Source organism: Rhodamnia argentea, chromosome 6, assembly GCF_020921035.1.
Source record: "Rhodamnia argentea isolate NSW1041297 chromosome 6, ASM2092103v1, whole genome shotgun sequence".
NCBI lineage: Eukaryota > Viridiplantae > Streptophyta > Magnoliopsida > Myrtales > Myrtaceae > Rhodamnia > Rhodamnia argentea.
In genome coordinates, this window is record NC_063155.1 from 18480647 (window position 1) to 18500098 (window position 19452).

Here is a 19452-nt window from a genome sequence, read left to right on the forward strand (position 1 = left end):
AGCATATCAATATCAGGTACCACTTCATCCGAGATTTCTTAGCGAAGGGTAAGGTTGTTGTGAAAAAGATTGCTACAGCAGAGAACCCTGCGGACATGATGACTAAGCCTGTTCCTTTGGCGAAGCTCAAGCTTTGCTTGAGCACTATTGGCGTCTGTAGAGAGTGAGCGCCCGTGGGGGCGTTGGGAGAGCAGCATGGATGATGAGCATTATTAACTTGGTTTCAAACATCGAGCCAAGGTGGAGAATTGTTAAATATGTCTCGAGTTTAAAATTGTTATTGGCACCACAAAACAAAAGAGAGTAAATGAGAGGTGCAAGAGCCTTCATCGGAGAGTAAATGAAAGGTGCAAGAGCCTTCATCGGAGAGTAAATGAAAGGTGCAAGCTTTCCTTGTATATATTAAATGAGCAGCCAAAAGAAGAGGGCTAATAAGAGTGAGCCGCACAAAGAAGAGAAGAACAAGTAGAGAAAAGCCGCGCGAGAAAGATAGCAAGAGACGTTCTTGTTTCTTGGCCGTGCGCGAGCTGTTGCTTGGGCTTGAACACGCGGACGGATTTGTGCTTCGTGAGTTTTATTTTGTTATATCCAATTAAGTTGTTTATTTGTGAACACTTTGGGTTTGGGTATAATCTAGGTGCGGGAAACACGAGCGTATTGAGCGATTGTAATTCCGATTCTCCGATTATAGTGGATTGTTCTTGCTGGTTCTCCCGTGGATGTAGGTACCGATATTCGGACCGAACCACGTAATCCCTGGTGTCATTTATCGTTCCTCGTTATTTCTCGTGGCTTTTCGCATTGATTTATTTGCAAGATCTGGGTTAGTTTCCGCCCGCGTTATATATTACAACAACACTCCCGAAGATTAACCGGAGAACAGGGCAAGCACCAAGCCCCATATGACAAAGCCTCACAATCTTCGAACCTACATGGACAGAGGTTATGCGAAGCAATTCATCAAACAGCTAGAATGCATTGATGGGTAAGTGCCTAAAAGCCCCTACAAGTGGAATCATGTTACCCTTCCTTTAAAAGTCGGTGGAACATCTTTTTAGAAAAGACCAGTTTCATATGAGCCGATATAGAACTCCAAGAATGAGGTCTTCTTCTTTTTGACACCGGGCTCGAGCAAACATGATTAGGCACACAGATTTACTCGGACTTACTGAATTTGGTTTGGATCAATTCATGTCGACAATGTTTGGATGGTGGTATTGAGGTCGCCCTCCCAACGCCCTTCATAATCTTGGAGGGAGAGACGGACTTCATGTAGTTGCGGTGTCCTCAAGGCACCATTGCAGAATATATTCATCTTGGGGCACTGCTCCACAACAATAATCACCAGTGATGGGAACTCGAAGGCGCACTTCGTGGGGGAGAAGCTCTCAAGGCTTGGTAAACCTTCGAGTGTCAACGGGTGCAGCCTGGGAAAGGTGATCTCCTCTACTCCATTTCCATCGTCGGTTACCACGCCTTCCATTGCACCACAATCTCTTAGGATTAGCAGAGTAAGTTGCGTCGGACTTGCCATTGCCGAGCAAGTCGCCATATGAACTAAACCAGTGTAGCCTTTTACTTCTAATTGCGTCGGTCTTTGGAATGAAGTGGGCGATGGAAATATGATTGATAATCTAGGGCAATCACAAACGAACAGAATTTCAATCTGTTTGAGGATTTCAGCAATGAAGGAGCCACCATCCGGGAGTCGCCCCGGGTTACACGGGTTCACCAGCGTAAGAAGTTTCAACTTTCCAACTGTAAGAAAGACATGAAGACGGACCAAACTCAGTTCGCTAAAGAGCAAAACGTCGTGGTTAAGTACACTCAATGTCTTGAAGAGTTCGATAAGGACTCTGCATATGAGAATAGTGAAATGAGCGAAGTAAAATTCTACCGACTAATCTGGATGAATTTATTGAAAAACCTTCTGAAATTCAACGAATTCGGGAATGTAATTTCTCCTATTGATTATTCACAGAGGTGGAAAATTCGTGAGTATAGCCTTATTCTTCCTAGGTGCATATCCAAATCTCCCTTTTGTGGACTGTGAGATTATTCGGCGTGGAGATTGATGTATGACATGATTCCCTAACCACCTTGCTGATTTCTTTCTTTATTTAGTTTATTTATCATATACTATTAAGAATTTAAGATACTTATCTTGATTAATTTCTCTTTTTCTAGATATGCTTACTTAGTTTGAACTCTTGTTTTAATTTACCTATAAATGTAGGTCAAGATACTAATTTTCCTCGGTTATGAGGATAAATTCATTGACTAATGAGTTTACTATTCAGTGTTTCGTCTTTCTTGCCTAAATTGGTATTTCCGTGCACCCCCCCCCCTCTCTCTATATATACACACGCACACGATTTCCCTTCAATTTTGAAACCTGCTATGCACTTTCGTTCTATATCATCAGTTGCTAACACAAGTTTTAGGACTCACAGTATCATTACCCTCAAATAAGATTTAAATTTGATTCGACATATTTAGAATTGTCTAGACTCTAGATTACTTAAAAGTTACTAATTAAAGCTGAGCCTCTCCTTAATATCCGTACTTTAGCTACAATATTAAGAAACGTCACATTAGTCTAATTAAGATTTGAAAAGGACTGGTAAATTATAGTAAGTTTTTGAAACTTATGAGAAACTTTTGATATACATGTCAATATGTTTATATTAAAGAAGTGGCGTTTTAGATGCTTCTTATTTAAGGTCAAAAATTGTAAAAGAAAATGATAAGTCAGCATAAGTGACCCCACAGACCTTACAATGTCTAACTCAAACCATCTAGGGTAATAAACTAGATATGTCATTAAACAGGTACAAGTGCAAACCTTTTCGATGAGTAAAAGCGGTTGCTGCGTAGAGACATTGTCTTCTAGTTTTCTACAACTGGCATCTCCAAGAATTACCTCCACAGCTTTACAATCTTCAATAGTAAACTCTTTTAAGGAGGGCCACTTTGAAATATGCTTCCTTTGGCAGAAACTTCTGAGCTTTGGCATGTCGTGAAGATACAAAGTGACAAGTTGAGAAATTACAATTCTGTCGGCTGCTTCTTCGGGTTTCTCCTCTTCTCTGGCAACAATATACTCCATCTCTCCACAACCTCCGAGATCAAGATATTGGAGTTGTCCCGGACTTTTTGCCATAGACATTGTAATAAGGTATCTTAGACGTGAGCACTACTCAACTGTCAAGGACTCCACACAATGAAGTAGCCTCTTCCACATGAATGAAGGAATCACATTGATTAGGTTGGGACACTGCTTCACCTCGAGGATCTTTAGACGGCAAAAAGACTCCACAAGGATTTTATCGTTCCATAGTTCTTCCTGTTGAACTCCCTCAATGTGTAGCTCTTCTAACTTTGGCAATGCAAGCTACAAATGTATAGAGATAAAGACACATACCCAATTTTGTTTAGGGCCAAAGCATAAAAACAGAGTACAAATTACAGATGAGATAAATCGGGATATGACACCTTCTCATAAAATAGAGGATGTAACCCATCACTAGCACAACTCGCTGAGCGGAAGCTAATCAACTTCTCAAGGTCACCAGGCTTGAGTGTGCTTAAATGATGGAACTTCAAAGTCTCTATGGTATTCCCTTTTCCTTCTTCCATCGCAATTATGCCCCGCAGGTTATTGCAACAGGAAACATCAAGCACCGCAAGTTTATCAAGAGTTATGGCCGTGGCACTTGAGAAGAGATATGGCAAACTATGACAATTCCTCACGTTTACTTCCATCGGACAAGGAAACGCCAAGGTTACTTTGCAGTCACTCTTCAAAATGTCTCTCGGCCTTGGTAGATTCAACAACTTCACTTTTTTTAATGCAGAGAGGACCAATGGCTTTTGCCTTTTCTCGGAGCTAAGACTTACAGGTTCAAATAATGCTTCCAAGGAGGGACACCCGACCACCTCAATTTTATTCGGGGATGCAAGTATGCGGAAGGACTGTCCGTGAAGTTGATTGGGCCATATCCTCTTTAATTCGCACATGGACGAAAGCTCCAATTCCTCCAAGCTTGGAAAATGAACCTGCATAAAAGCATTGGTACAAAATTTTATCACGCCGAAAACTCGGGGGCATCTTTGGGATTGAACAAGAACTTAGATTTCTCATCGCAAACTGCTAAACTTTTGGTTTACCGAAAAAAAAAAAATTCTGCTAAACTTTTGGTACATAATAATGATCCAGTTTCCATTGAAATGTTTTAGTAACTAGAACTAGAAGAATGGTTAACAGAAACATACTGTAGATGCTTACATACCTTTTCGTTGAAGAAGATAGGCAAGGACAAACTAGAGTTGATATGACCAAACGCTTGTTGTGAACCCGAATCTGCTGTCATCCATTGTTGCTTTTCTTCGAATGAAGAAAATGTCATCATTTTGGAGCATCCAGATATCTTCAGTCTTCTTAAGGATGGACACCGAATACAGTACTTTCTATAAGAGAATGTCCTGAGATTTGGCAATTCCTTAAGAGACAAGGAGGTTAACAAAGGAAACTCTAAAATATTGGTGTTTGTAGCTTCCTCCAATTCTTCTTCTTGCACATCAATAATTTCCTCCGTCGGTTTACACCTCGCTATTTCTATTTCTTTTATTTGCCCGAGTGCTTTAGCCATTGAAGAAGAAAAAAGAAACTTTAGGTTCTCACAGTTTTCCACCTTCGGTGTCCTTAAGTTTTGGAAACACAATGTTCTTCGTGGATTTTTGTTCGATATGTGACCCAAACTTGGTAAGTCACTCAAAGTTAATTCTCTCAATCGTGGTAGAATCCCGACTTCCCCATTGGTTGTCAATCCTTCTAGGTCAAATATTCCTCATATCAATCGACATCCTTCAATGGTTATAGCTTCCAAATTTTGTAGCTTTATTATCTGCAAAGGATGAACAAAACCACACTATCTCATAATAATGCTTGCAACTAGAAAAACAAGTGGCATGTCAAATAATAGTGAAGGGAATTATCTCATACCATAGACTTAAAGACAATCGAAGAAAAAGAGGAGTAGTGATTTATGAATTTAATCTTATCCCTCTATAGAATATATCAACTTTACACTTACTTGTCGTTTAGCTATATGTGCTTGGACTCCATTGAATAGTAATAATAAGACGGAATTCTTAGTCCCTGAATTATGCTTTACCATTACATTTTGTGCTTTCCACCTAAGTTTTCTAAATTCGTTGCACAGGCTCAATTGATTTTTCATTCATAGACTATGATTTTATATAATTACTCAAAAGAATTATTTTCTACCAAATAGTCGTGAACTAAATTGACAAGCAAATAAAACTATACTTTTAATTAATTTGCAAGTGTAATTTGAGCCTGACATTTTACCCAAAGTATATAAATAAATACATCTCTTATCGAAAGATTGGAAGTGAAAAGTTACTATAAATCATGACAGAAATGCTAAAATAGTCAGAACACTTTGTTGTTCCCATGCATAGCACTATGGCACGGCCTGCCCATGCCCACATACTTAGCTAATTACAATGGTTCATCACAGTAAGATGTGTGGTTGGCCGGCCCATAAGCACCAATGAAGTGACCCCAATAGCACATTATGAGCATCAAAGTCAATTTCATCACTCTACCTATATAAGGACCGAAGATGCGTTTCCTTATCAAAGAGCTAACTTATATGGCAATTTTTATATTTGTAGCCAAGAAAATGAATTGTTTAGTTCAGGAAATGATTTTAGTTGAGCATCATGCTTTCGCGGTTTGGCTCACATGATCAACATAATTAAAAAAAAATTGAAAAAAGTTTTTCCATTTTTTTTTATTTTATACTGATAGAATAGTTAAACAGTTGTTAAATTAAAGTGATTGTGCGCAAATGAATGTTAAATATGTTCCTAATGAATACCTTCAAGTAGTCACGGCCGGTTCGGTGGAACCGCCGGTTCCGGTTCAGGAACCGGCGGTTCCGGTTCCACGAAAAGGTGGAACCGGAACCGGCCGTGAAAAATGGCGGTTCCGGTTCCGAACCGGAACCGGCGGTTCCGGGCCGGTTCCGGTTCCGCTTCTGAACCGGCGGTTCCGGTTCAGAACCGCCGGTTCATTCCGATTCATTTTTAATAATAATTTTTAAAATAATAAATAATATAATAAATATAATAAATTATAAATTATAAAATACAATTAAATTGTACATTGTAATAAAATATGGGAAAAAAAAAAGAAGGAATGGGCTTGAACTTAATGAATTATCATTAAGCGGCCTACATATCTTCTTGGGGATAGAAGAATCAAAGCCCATGTAGTTCTTTTTACCTTTGAGAACCCCAACTTACCTCATCGTCAATCGTCGCTACCCGTTGTGGTACCCGTGGCGGTGGTATCTCCAACATCATCGCTAAAAAATTCGTGTTCACGATCTAACTCTTGGTGTCGATATTTCGCCTTCGTCCAATCGCCGACACAAGCTTGAGCTTCCACAGAGTTCGGGCTTAATCTTGAACGGCGAGAGTCCAAAATTAATCCTCCGGAACTAAATGCTTGTTCAACTGCAACCGTTGAAGAAGGGGTTGCTAATATTTGACGAGCGATGAGGGCGAGAACTGGATACTCGATTTGGTGACTCTTCCACCACTTCAGGATTTCGAAATCTGTACTATGTTCCGCATCACGAAACTCAAATTGAGTGGTTAAATATTTTTCTAATTCAGAAATATTACCTGTTGCCCCTTTTTTTTTTTTTTGCCTACTCTTAAGCATATTATACCATCTACTAAGTGAACTACCACCTTCGCTACGTGAGGTAGTAGATTGTAAAGATCCGTAATCACTTAAACCATATCTACTACAAAATTTTCCATATAATGCTACTATAGATTCTTTAACATGTCCTAATATATTTGAAATATCTATTGAATCTTCCAAATGTAAACAATCATGATAATACACATTCAAATAATCTTGTAAACCGTCTAATTTAATACGTGGATAAAAAACAATACAAACTAAATAGACAAGAGGAATTTGCAAATAATAATGCAACCATTTTTCTCGCATTACTAAAATAGTTTGACCTAATTCGGTATCTTTTTCATATTCACTAAAAACACTACTAATATTAACACACTCTATTAAAAATAAATGCGTTGTAGGATAATAAATACCAGATAAAGTCTTAGTAGCATCATTAAAAATTTTCAAAATATCTAAAATTTTCTTGCAAACGTCCCAATGTTGAGGAAGTAAAGTAATTTCGGGAATATTTTGTGAAATAAACATACATAATAAATCTTTATATTCAAAAGTTTGCCGAAGCAACTTGTACGTAGAATTCCAACGAGTCGGAATATCTTTTGGAAATCTTCTTGGCCTTCTCCCATTTTGTTTACAAAATTTTCCCCATGATTTCATACATTGGGGACGACTCCATAAAAATTTAATTGCACTTTTTATTGGGGCGAGAGAAGTGTCAAGAGTTCGTAAACCATTTTGTACACATAAATTTAAAACATGACAAGCACATCTAATGTGAAAAAATTGTCCGCCAAAAGTGGGTTTGCAAATATTTTCTAATTCGGGAATAGAAGCGGTATTTGCGGCGGCATTATCAAAACCAATTGAAAATACTTTATTTATTAAATTATATTCTTCTAAAACTTGCCTAATTATTCTATAAATATTATGAGCCGAATGGCTTTCATCAAAAACTCGGAATGCAATAAGTCTTTTTTGAATCATCCAATTGTCATCTATCCAATGACACGTGACACCCATATAACAATGAATTTGCCAAGGATCACTCCAAATATCGCTACCTATATGCACACGTCCATTGAATTCCGCAAAAAATTTTCCTAAAGATTTTTTTCCTTTTTTATAAAGATGAAAAACTTCGCGTTTAAGAGTATTTTTTGGAATAGTTGGCGCTATGCGGAGCCAACGTAGTATTTATCAAATATTTCATATTAAAATTTTCACCAGTATTAAACGGAGCATGATCAAGGGCAACATATTCACCTAATGTTTGTTTATAAAGTGCTTCAGTGAAACGAAATAAAGGATGAGGCTTAGAAGTGGCGTACCCGGAAATTTGTTGTTGCGTATTGTCGATCCCCGCTTGCGTTGGATGTTTTTTCGTCAAATGCCGACGGAATGTTCCGTAGCCGTCTCCTTTCGTGAATTTATATGTTTGCGAACAATATTTACATTTTACATTATACTTACCTTCGACTTCATCACGTACCTTGTCGAAGTGTAACCACAAGTCCGATGTATTATCTCGGCCCTTCCGTTCCGGCTCATTTGCCGTTGACGTTTCTTCGACACCAGTGGGAGGATGAAGACTTTCTTGTATTGGGATGTGCTCGACGTTCGGAATCGGGACATAGTTGATATTATCGTCGTCGTCTTCCCAACTTGCATACTCACGAGGATCGTATTCATGAATGGGATACTCGGAATCTCCCATAGCCATCTTGCCCTTGTCAGCATTTCTGCTTCCACTTGCCATTTTTGAGAGAATTGATCGGAAATCCGATTGAGAGAATTGAGTCGGGATTGAGAGAATTGGGAGAATTTGAGTGATTTGAGAGGATTTCGGAGAGAATTCGAGAGATTGTTCAGAGAATTTGTGACAAAAATGAAAGGGGAAACATATGTATTTATAGGCAAGAATCATTTTTAATTTTTTTTTAAAATGTAAAGCAACGGCCCAAAGCCAAAGGAAGGGGGGGAGGGGGGCCCGGGGGCGAGAGCCCAACGGCTCTCGCCCCCGGGCCCACTTTTTTTTATTTTTTTTTTTTTTTTGTTTTGGGCGGTTCGGAACCGGCCCGGAACCGCCGGTTCCGGGCCGGTTCCCACATTTCCGGAACCATGGGCCCGGTCAACGGGCCGGTTCCGGGCCCACGGGTCCAAATGGCCCCCTCTACCTTCAAGCAATATTTTATTGCAAAAACGTAATTTAAGCATGTGCAATGCGCATATATTCCTCTAGTAGTATTAGAAAAGGGGATAGAAAAAGGATTTTGGTAGATACGATCACCACAAAATGTCCAGCAGCTTACATGAATTCCAAAGAAGAAAAAAAGAATTATCCCACTAACATCACATTAATGTACCAAGGTTACGAAAACAATTTGGCTATCGAATACTATATTTTATTTTTCATTTGTAGTCACATAATAGTTATGTCATTTTACAAATAAGAGTATAGCGGAACTTTGTATCGAACCACAATTCCACAAAGGTCCATTCACCTACCACAACTCTTTACAATCGTTGAGGGACGAAAAAAGCAACTTAATCGCCTCGACTACTCTAATGCAATATACTTACAATTAGAATGGTTTTTTGTTAATTCTTTATTTCACTTTAATCAATTGGATATAATAGAATTCTACATGTGTCCATTCATTAGTAAATAAAGGGCATAAAAATTATTTAGGTCGTATATACTTCCTTCAACTTACGAATATATCCATAGAAGTTTGTGTATAAATATTCGGCTTTACCATTAAGCGATGATAAACTTCTAGATTGTTTGATAAAATCTATACATCATACGATGCTTCTTTAACTATGTTGATAACATAACACAAATAAGAGATGTAATTAACTAATATATGAATGCTTTTATGTAATCAAATTTCACATAGCAATTCCATCTTGCAGAATTAGAATGTTCTTTTCCTTAGTTGTTTTTTAAAACAAAATCTCAATAATGATATATATATACATATATATATGTGTGTATACATTAATCCAATTTTTCTACGTCCTGTTATACTCTCACATGTCCATGCACAAAATCTAAAAAACAAATTATATACCTGCTGCCCATCAAAGAAGTCAACCGAATGGTCCTGAGTTTTACAGAAGCTCGTCATTTTTGGCAAATTTTGTAAGGTCAGCCTACGCAAATTGCACGACTTCACTTTGGTATGATCATCTATTTCGTCTCCGTCTTCATTTGCCTCGGCGTCTGCGACAATTTGCTGCATCAAGTGGCATCTGCTTATTTCAATCTCTTCAAGCTATGACATTATTCTCTTCATAGACAAAGGAAACAACCGTTTGATTTCACCACATTTATCTACTTTCACAATATTGAGTTTGTTGAAGGATTCTTGGGCTAGACAGCCGCGACATATCTTCTCCAAGTTGTCCAGATTCTCAAGAAAGAGAGATTCCAATCTAGTGAAGGCAGTGCACTGGACATTTTCTGTGGAGCAGATAACATACTGAAATGAAGGGCTATTTTGTACATGAAGATGCTTCAAATCCTGAAATCCTTCAACGCACAAATCATGACTGCTATCAATGCCATCTTGCAATCCATCCAAGTGGAGATCTTGTGTTCCTCGCAAACATTTAGACATACACGCTTCAAGAAGAAGATTGCTCGTTTCCAACTTGAGCTTTAAATTTTTGGATTCTTTGTATTCACCTAACCAATCCCAAACGTCCCCAATTTGGATTTTATGCTTGTTCAACTTCTCAAATGGCAGGTCTCTAGGGATATAGGCAGAATGAGGAATGGAAATGTACAAAGTGCTTAATTTTTTCATCTTCTTCAACTCAGCCAGGTTGGCGTTGTTTTGCGGTGCTTTATCTTCGGCCTCCCACTGATCAAAACTATCCTCCATATAAAGCTCTTCTAAATTAACCAAGCTTGCAAGAACTCCAGGTTCGATAATTTTGAGCCCTTTGCACCCTGTCCAAAAATCTCAATTCTGTTAGTCCACCTATTTCTTTGGGCAGTCGATCGATTGCAGATCCGTGGAAACTAAGGAACTGCAATCCTTTCAGCTTTCCAAGAATAGTCACGTCCTCCAGATGGCAGTAATCAAGATATAGGGACTTGAGGTTTTTAAGGAACTCAATCGATGAAGGTAGAGAGGTGAAAGATAAGCCAGTCATGTCCAAGACTTGGAGCTTCTCCATAGATTCAAAAAATGACTCGGGAATCTTGAGAGACGGGTTGCTTTCGCATAACAGAAGCATCCTCAAGTTTGGGCAATCCAATTTTTCAGGAAGCTCATCAATGTTGACCCAAGGGAAGGATATGGCGGTGCATTTCCTAAGCTCATCCTTTGACCATTCTTTAAACCCAAAATCCTCCCTCCCGACCAAGGCCTTCCATTGAGTGGAAGCAATGGAGTTGGCCGCATCAACAAATATGTCGTGCATATGGATCTCTTCCATGTCATCACTATCTAATAACAAAGAAGAGTCCTGCAAGCTATGTAGATCCATAATCAACATATCTCTGGCGTCTTCGATGGTCTTGAATTTTTTATATAAACCCAAACCAATGCAGTACCCAAGGGAACACCTCATGACTATTTTCCCAGAGTCTATAGCAGAAACCAAGAACAATGATCTGATCCTGTCATCTTCTAAGTCATTGTAATTTAGTTCTACTATTGATTTTGCATCCAACAACTTTATATTGGTCGAAGCATTCCTCCATTCAGCCATATCTCCTCGCTTCAACCTCAACGGATAGAATCAAAAGAGGCAAGCCACCACAATTCTGGACCACTCCATCCACCAAGGGTTTAAAATCAGGATCGTTAACTCTGTCCTCCACTATCCTTTCAAACAATCCTCGGGTTTCTCCATGCTCCAACTCATTGAGTCGGATTTCTCGGTCAGTGCTCATGTCAGTGCGCAAAACATCTCGGTATCTAGACGTTAGCAATAACTTGCAGCCTCTCACTTTATTATCATCACTGCAAGGTATTCCAACTTCCTTCAACTCTAGCTTCTTCCACAAGTTATCTAAAATTATGAGAATCTTCTTTTTAGGATCACTCTCTAATCTCTTGCACAAACGATCTGCTCTCCCACGAGCAGGTTCATCGTTCGTTAGCTTCAGACCCAGTGCATAAGCGATTTCTCCCTGGATTCATTTTAGATCCGGATTGCGTGATACATTTGCCACAGCAATCACATCGAATAGCTTCTCTTGCTTTACTCGCCTTTCCACATCCTCCAAAAGCTTGGACTTGCCAACCCCACCTGGTCCATACACCCCAATCACATGGACCTTGTCATCAGCCATGGCCTTTATTACATCCTCTGTGATTGAGGCCCTGGAATCCAGGACATCTTCTTTCTTGTCAACAGGTCTTATAGCGGACGTGGTAGAAGTGACAATTCCAATCGGAGTGTCCTCATGGTAGACCTTTTGGAAGATGGGTTTTGTGCTTTCGTCGTTGAGTCCCTGAATGACTGGAGTCATCTTCTTCGCCTTCCTGCCAATTGGATGGCGCACCACGGGGTTAGGAAGCCACCCACGGAAGCAAGCATTATTTGCTCTTGCGCCACGTTTCAAGAGGTTATCTGCCTTCTCAGTCTCCTCCTTCACACTCTTCGGCCAATTCTCAACATGTGTGTGTATAAGTTTTCCATCATACACGGCTTCCTCGACAGAGCTATGCAGCCTTTCCCTCGCAGCCTTCAGCTGCTGGACTCCATTTTGGAGATCTTGGACGTAGCTTTTGTAGCACGGCACGTACCCAAATTGGCGTCCGATGGGAGCAATCAGGTACTCGACGAGTTTCGAAATTAGGCTCTCTGCGGCAGGCCTCGGCCATAATTTCTCCTTTAATTTCTAGAATTTCCTTTTTCCCACTTCTTTCGTTCTTATTCTTGTTGCTTCCTTTTATTATTCGCTTGAACAAATGGGTGAGGAGGAAACTGAAAAGAGAACATAACTAATCAGTTAGACCAGTTAAACAGAGAGAGAGAGAGAGAGAGAGAGAGAGAGAGAGAGAGAGAGAGAGAGAGAGAGAGCCTTGAGTGCACGGAAGCAAGAGCCATGGGAATAAATAGAGCCTTGAGGAATATCAACAATTGTCGATTCTTTTGAATATTTCGGTCTGAATCATTTACATCTTTTTCTCAATATTTCAAAGCTTAAAGCATTTCTTTTCGATTTTATGATTTCGCAAGAAAGCAATAATAAGATGTCGTATACTTCTTACATAGTTGGTAATTGTTTTGATGTTAGTACCATTCACCTCTTGTTTTGATGGCTGGTGCTTTTTTGAGCTTAGCAGATGCCATGTCGCCCATAAATTAAAATGAGATTTCATTAGAATGGTTACGTCTAAATGTGAGAAATTCTAAATTAAATGACAATATTGCACTAAGTAAAAATATTAATACCGTTGCTTTTTTTTTAAATAAATGAACAATGTGGGGCCATTTCTTACCCTCTTTGGCTTGGTAGCAATATTTTGTTATCAATAGACCAAAATAACCTTCTATGGTTGGAAATGAGGTCAATCACTAATTCACCCTACTTTTTTTCTCTCTCATCTCCTCCTCACCTTCTAGGTTTATTGTCAATTGACTAAAATATCCTCCTACCTTTGAAAATCAATTAATCATCAATTTGGGATTTTTTGTGATATTAACTCAATTTAATATAAACTAACAGATTGTAAATTTGTCATATGTGTATCGATTTGAGATTTTTTGTGGTAAAAAAATCAATTCGGGGTAAATTTGTCACAGTTGTATCAATTTAGGATTTTTGGTGGTCAAAAAAATAGTTTGAGATAAATTTGTCACAAGTATAGCAGTTTGAGATTTTTGGTTGTCAAAAAAATATTTTGGGGTGAATTTATCACGGGTGTGTCAATTTGAGGTTTTTTGTGGTATTAATCCTTAACTAAACATGCTTTATTTTTTGTAATTTAGGATGGATTAAATTTTGTGATGTCGTTAAGTTTGTAATTTTGGTCAATAAAGTACGACTTTCCTCAGATTTTTAATCTTTTGATGTAGTTTTTCTATTCATCTTAATTGTAATAGGACGGCGGTAGGCCATTTTTATGCCAAGGGCTACTGACTCCTACTTTTTGGACTTGGGCAACGTTACACTGTTGAAACTCTCCCTCTTGCACGCCCGCACACAAGCACACATGCCCATTAACCAAGGGCAAGCACCCTTAATTAAATGTTTTCACACACCCACCTTTCAAGAAAAAAAAAAAAAAGAATGACTATTAATCAACCATTTCGGTCTCTGATTATAGGCAATATTTTGAAAATATAAGCAAAGTAAGGGTCAATACGTGATTCCACCTATTCAACTGGTCTAACAGTTTACACCATCGGGGTTTGAATCTAAAAGGGAAAATTACCAAACAGTCCTAAACTTATTGCCATTATTGCAATTCAGTCTTAAACATTTTGTATTTGTGCAAATTCAGTATATTTAGCTTGTTAGCGCTGATGTGGTACTGTCGGTGCTGGTATGACAAAATTGTAAACCTATTTAAATAATATTTTAATTATTAATATTCGTACAATATTTTAATTATTTTTTATATTTATTTTCTATTTTTTCGGCATAGAGAAGGATCGTGAGGTGCGGTTGCGGGCAAAGGTTGCCTTCTTCTGCAGCCGGCAAAGTTGCCCTCGCCCGGACCAAAGCAAGGCCAGGTGAAGGCCTTCGCCATCTTGTCGGCGCTAGTGAGGGCTTTGTGGCCCTCGCCCGGTGACCAGCGAGTTGCCACGACCCTCGACGACCACAAAGAACAAGGATAAAAAATCAGAAAGGAAAAATAAATAAACAATTTAAAAATTTTAGAAATATTAAATGAATACCACGACGTTCTGAACCTTGCTCCCTTGCAAATATCTTTAAAATTCTGCCATGTTAGCGCTGGTAGTGCCACGTTGGCGCCGGCCGCCCAAATGAACGGAATTGATATAAATGCAAAAAGTTTAAGACTAAATTAACAAAACAAATAGGTTTAGGATTGAATTAGCATAATTGCAATAGGTTTAGGACTGTTTTGCTAATTTTTGCAATCTAAAAAGCGAAGTAATAAGCAATATATGTAATGATGATTTTGTAAAGAAAAATTGACACTAATCGTCTCTAAATTTGGCTCACTGTGCAATGTCATCTTTGGACTACTAATTCATTTAATACAGTCCTTAAAATATTCATAAATGTTCAATTCGTCTCTAAACTTTCAATTTGTTCCATCTAATCTCTCAACTTTGCGTGATAAAGTCAAATTAGTTCTTCCGTAACATTCACATGTTTTCATAATTACTCTATCTCCCAGATTTTAGAATATGTTTTCATCTTTATCCTTTTTGCTAAATCAACAAAAAATACAGTATATTTTTTTTATTACCTTTTTGGTCTTTCATTTACGTAAATTTACTTATATAAAAAAGGTTAGAGACACAACTTGGGCGCCTCTAAAATGAGTTTGTGTTGCAGTTATTTAACCCATTTTGTTTCTTCTTCTTCTTCTTTTCACTTTTGAGTTTTTTAAGATAAAATCAATACAACCAAATTACGAGACAAAGAGGTTGAAAGTGAAATAAGCACCGATGGCACATGAAAAATAGATATAAATTAACACACATACCAGGAGTGGCTTCACTGTGAGGATGCAAGAGGAAGTGAGATTCCTTGGCTTCACTACTGACTTGTTTGGAAGATGGATGACAGGCAATACAGGCCAAATACCAATGCTGATGACACCATAATATAAGTGGACACATCAACATGACGCAAAAATAAGTGGACAATGCAGGGGAAGAGTAAAACAGGGAACTGAAAATTCAAGAAAGAGAATTGTAATCAATGAAGATGTTTCAATACCTCCAACTTTGAATTAGAACAGGCAGAGGGCAAAGGGATTATTTGCTGAGTTCTTGCAGCAAATAATAAGCCGACTCATTGGACTGGCAATGTACAGCTACAGAAATTAAGAAACGCAATTAGCAGTCAATGTGTTGTTCCAAGAAACTATACCTTGGCCTTGTCCAAACTCTCTCTCTCTCTCTCTCTCTCTCTCTCTCACGTGCCACACAAATACCCACGTTCATTGCTGATCAAAAAACAACTTACGATTAAATAATTGTTTAGTTGATAAATGTACTTTAGAGGGAAATGATGAGGACAGAATCATCACGTGGTTCTATCACATTTGCCCAGGTAAATAATTGCAAACGACCATCGGACAAAGACAAACAAAACAAGGCAACAAAACATCACAACTTTATCAACACACAACTTGCTACTAAGAAATTAATCAGTTGAGAAATAGGGTGTAATATGAAACAGAAACGACGAAGAGACAGAGATTGCCCAAACATTCATTGACATAATCCGTTGAAATGAATCAACCAAAGCCCGGACAGATTTCCGACTTGTTGATGGCCATTATCTCACCATCTTTCTTTCTTTCTTCATTCACAGAAAAATTAATGCTATGGTCGCAAATTGGTCTGAGACAATCTAAAGTAATTGGTCTTTTGCTAAAAGATGCTTTAATGGGCACTTATTTTTGGCCCAACAAGAATAATACTCATGTTAGGTCCACAGTGAAAATGGATTTTCAGATGATGCTACTCCTCAAAGGCCACGTAACCATCTCCTTTACCGGCAGCTTTTGCAAGATGTTGAATAGTATGCTTCAAATCATTTTCCTCAACTCAACCAAAAGGCATCATTCTCCAATGATCAGGTTTGTGAAAATTATGGCGCGTTGTGGTACCATAAACTAGTTTTCCTCTAACCCTTCCCATCTAGTAAGGACAAGTTTTGATTAATAAGAAATAATTCACAGGAGCTCTCCCCGAGATTGCCCTTTCTCGCTTACAAAACCTAATTGTAAGGACATAAGTAATAATTTCTTCATCCCCATATACAATTTGTCACAGTAAAAAAATTTATTTGTTAATTTCTTTGTGTTTGGAATTATATGGCTAATGGACGGCTCATTGTTAGAAACTTCTGCTGTTGCTATAATTGATAACAAACCTATTTTATTTGACCTTATCGACTCGTAAAGAAATAAATTTCACTTTATCATTTGAATGGTTGGTGTGCTTACTTCCCTTAAAAAAAAAAAACTAAGAGTCGACAGTACAAACCAATCTATTGCCCATTGGTCATTTTGCTTTTGTTGTTTTCCTTTTGGCACTAGGATACATTTATCGGGTGCATATGACGGTAAAAACAGTGCCACATCTGCCATTTGGGGTAAAAAAGATATTTTCTTTTTTGCGCTTTACTTTGAATAAAGCAAATGAAAATTTAATAATGTACGAGCGAGGTTTTCCGCGAAAGGAATTTGCTGTATAGGTACATTAATCAAAGGTTAGGGACCTTAAGAAAAGAATTTCATTTATCCACCTTTCAAGAAAAAAAGGGGGGATTTTTATTCAACCATTATTGTCTCTAATGTTTTGAAAATATAATAACCGGAGTGAGGGCCGGTATGTGATTCCACCAGTTTAAATGGTGCAACTGTTTACGCTAACCGGTTTACATATAACGAATAAATTAGTAGCAATATATGTAATGATAATTTTGAAAAGGGAAAATTGACACTAAGACTTTCTATGCAATGCCATTCTTTGATTTTTAATTCGTTTAATGTGGTTTTTGAACTATTCCTGAATGTTCAATGTAGTTTCTAAATTTTCAATTTGTCCAATTTAGTTGCTCAACTTTTAGTGATACGTCAAATGGGTCTTTCGGAACTATTCACAAATTTTTATAACTAAACTATTTTCCATATTTTATAATATATTTTCATTTCAATTATTTTCTTAAATTAACAAAAAAAAAAAAGGATATCTTTTTATGCTATTCCTGCTATTATGAGTCTCGGTGTCTTTACAAAATAGGCCGAACTATCTAAATATCTGTGAGCAGAGAGAGAAGCTAATTTTTCCAAGTTCACCTTATTATTTTCAGGTCGCACAGTACTACTTATAAAGAGATGGTTAATCATGAAGTCATACAATCACCATTTTAGAGAAATGTAAAAGCTTAGAGAGACAAATATCGGTGCCTCTAAAATGAGTTTATATTGTAGTTATTTCACCCATTTTTGTTTGTTCATTTTTTTTTTGGGATTAATGTTTTTCCTAGGGTTGAATCAATGTAAGCAGATTACCAAACAAAAAGATGAAAGTGAAATATGTGTTGATAGCACATGAAAAATAGAAATATAATGACACACGTACCAGGAGTAGTTTCACTATAAAGATAGGGAAATTGAGATTTCTTGGGTTCTAACTTATGTGCAAGGGATGAAGAGTAATGCAGGCCAAAACCAGTCCCGATAACATCAAATTATAAGTGTTCATATCAGCACAACGCAAAAACAAGTGGACACTGTAGGTGAAGAAAATAGTAGGGAACTGAAAATTCATTCAATAGAAAATGTAATTGAGGCAGATGTTACAATACCTTCAGCTTCGACTTGGAATGACCGAAGGATGACGGGATTCTTTGTCGAGGTTTTTTTTTCATTTTTTCATTTTTTTGTTTTTCTAGGATTGAATCAATAGAACCAGATTACCAAACAAAGGGGGTGAAAGTCAAGCAAGTGTTGATAGCACACGAAAAGTAGATATATGATGACACACAAGCTAGGGGTGGCTTCACTGTAAGGATGCAAAGGGAAACGAAATTTCTTGGATTCTGACTTCCTGCAAGATGGAGAGAAAAGTGCACTAGAAGTGCCATAACTTTTGTACGGCGTTCACTTGAGTGCCATAACTTTCAAAACGTTCACTTAAATGCCACAACTTTTAAAAATAGTTCACTCGAGTGTCATATTGATGTGGCAGCCGGAAAAGCTGATGTGGCAGTCGAGAAAGTTCTTGTAGACGCCGGAAAAGTTACGTCAAACGTCGGAAAGCTGACGTGGCTCGCCGGAAAAGTTACTGTAGCACTCAAGTGAACGATTTTGCTCCGACGTAGCACTTAAGTGAACTATTTTTAAAAGTTATGGCACTTAAGTGAGCGTTTTGAAAGTTATGGTACTCAAGTGAACGCTGTACATAAGTTATGGCACTTCTAGTGTACTTTTCCCCAAGATGGATGAAGGGTGATGCACGGCAACACCAATCTTGATAGCATTAGAATATAAGCGAAGACATCGGGATGACGCTGATAGCACATGAAAAGTAGATATACGATGACACACATACTAGGAGTGGCTTCACCGTAATGGAAGAGGAATTGAGATTTATCGGCTTCACTTGAGACTTGTGTGCAAGATGGATGAACTGCAATGCATGCCGAAATCAGTGCTGATAACATTAGAATATAAGCGGACATATCAACATAAAGCAAATCAAGTGGATATTATGGGGGAAGAAAACAACAGGGAACTGAAAATTCATTCAATAGAAAATATACAACGCAAGAATATAAGCGGACATAATAGCATAACGCAAAAGCAAGTGGACACTGTGGGAGAAGAAATTAGCAGGGAATTGAAATTACGTGTTTTTGTAGAAAATGTAATGAAGGAAGATGTTACAATACCTTCAGCTTCGACTGGAAATGACTGGAGGATGAAGGGATTCTTTGCGGGAAAAGTACACTAGAAGTGCCATAACTTGTGTACGGCGTTTACTTAAGTGCCATAACTTTCAAAACGTTCACT

At 37.9% G+C, this 19452-nt stretch overlaps 1 protein-coding gene and 1 pseudogene across 1 annotated transcript in view; both read right to left on the reverse strand.

Moving 5' to 3' along the window:
• The window catches only part of LOC115751677 (protein BONZAI 3-like), a 1030407-nt gene that overhangs the window by 120685 nt on the left and 890270 nt on the right, over positions 1-19452 (reverse strand). The gene's annotated exons all lie outside the window — the stretch shown is intronic.
• On the reverse strand, positions 3954-13072 carry LOC115733496 (annotated as a pseudogene).